Source organism: Manis javanica, chromosome 15 (assembly GCF_040802235.1).
Source record: "Manis javanica isolate MJ-LG chromosome 15, MJ_LKY, whole genome shotgun sequence".
Lineage (NCBI taxonomy): Eukaryota > Metazoa > Chordata > Mammalia > Pholidota > Manidae > Manis > Manis javanica.
In genome coordinates, this window is record NC_133170.1 from 5,601,406 (window position 1) to 5,602,611 (window position 1,206).

The window sequence follows — 1,206 nt, forward strand, 5'->3', positions numbered from 1 at the left end:
CACACACCAGCACCTGTAACATGGAAGCGAGTAGTTCCAGTACCCACCAGATTTCTGTTTCTATTCCCCCCTCTATCCATTACACTGACCTTTACTGGCATAGCTTATTTTCCACTGCTTTCGTATTTTGCATAAATAGAATTACCCATCATGTCCTTTTATGTCTGGCTTCCTTCCCTTGGCACCATGCTCGTGAGAGCCATCCCCATTTTTGGCCCATTCTCATTGCTGCGTGATGCTCTATCATAGATGAGTCACAATTTGTTTGCGCCCTCTGCTGTCGGTGGCATTCAGGCAGCTGCTGCAGGGCAGTGACTCTGCTGCCATGACCTGTGTGTGCATGCATGCCTTCTGGAGAACATATGTAAAACTGCTGTCGGATATATACCTAGGAATGGAACTCCTGGGTCATACTTACATGTTTTGAAGTAGCTGAACCAAACTGATACTCAATCAGCACTGTACTGAGAGTCCAGCTGCTCCATATCCTTAGCATTACTTGGCATTTTTTGGCAATGCCTTCAACGTTACAGTCATTCCGATGGGCATATAATAGTTGGTCTTGGTGGAGTCTCATTTGCATTTCCTTGAAATAATTAGTGAAGTTACCATCTTTTTTTTTTGCATTCGGATGTCATCTTTTGTGAGAAAGAATGTCTTAAATATTCTGGATGTAATTTATTTGTCAGATAGATGTGTGGCAAATAACTTCTCCCACTCTCTAGACTGCCTTTTCATTCTCTTAAATTTGTCTTTTGATGAAGAACAGTTCTTCATTTTAATGTGGTTTAATATATCAACTGTATCTCCTATAATTAGTGCAAAAAACATGATTAGCTGCCACAAAATTTGTAGCACTTCCTTAACCATGAATGTGCTGCTTAGGTAACTAGGATCTCCTCATTTCTGGGGGGGAGAATTCTAACCTCCCCTTTTGTACAACACACATTTACAGGATTTTGCAAGTAAGGGCTGAGACATGAATGATTACTCCCAACTGTCTACTCAAGTTGACGGTTCTTTCCCTTTTACCCAAACTGAATTTAGACATAAATGTCCTGTTCCTTTCCTGCCCCTCAATGGAAAACCTGATGTAGTTAAAGACTGGCATCAGCTAGGACTTTAAGGACACATTTTCTTGCCAGATTTTTTGAGAGAGACTTCATTAGTGTCTGACCACTGATAGAGAATTCGTCTAAAGGAGAA

At 41.0% G+C, this 1,206-nt stretch overlaps 1 non-coding gene across 1 annotated transcript; it reads right to left on the minus strand.

Annotated features, from left to right (window-relative positions):
- Positions 1-821: 821 nt before the first annotated feature.
- LOC118970965 (U6atac minor spliceosomal RNA) lies at positions 822-945 on the minus strand. The gene has a single exon (XR_005059191.1). It is a non-coding gene; the product is annotated as a U6atac minor spliceosomal RNA (small nuclear RNA).
- Between the last annotated feature and the right edge of the window lie 261 nt (positions 946-1,206).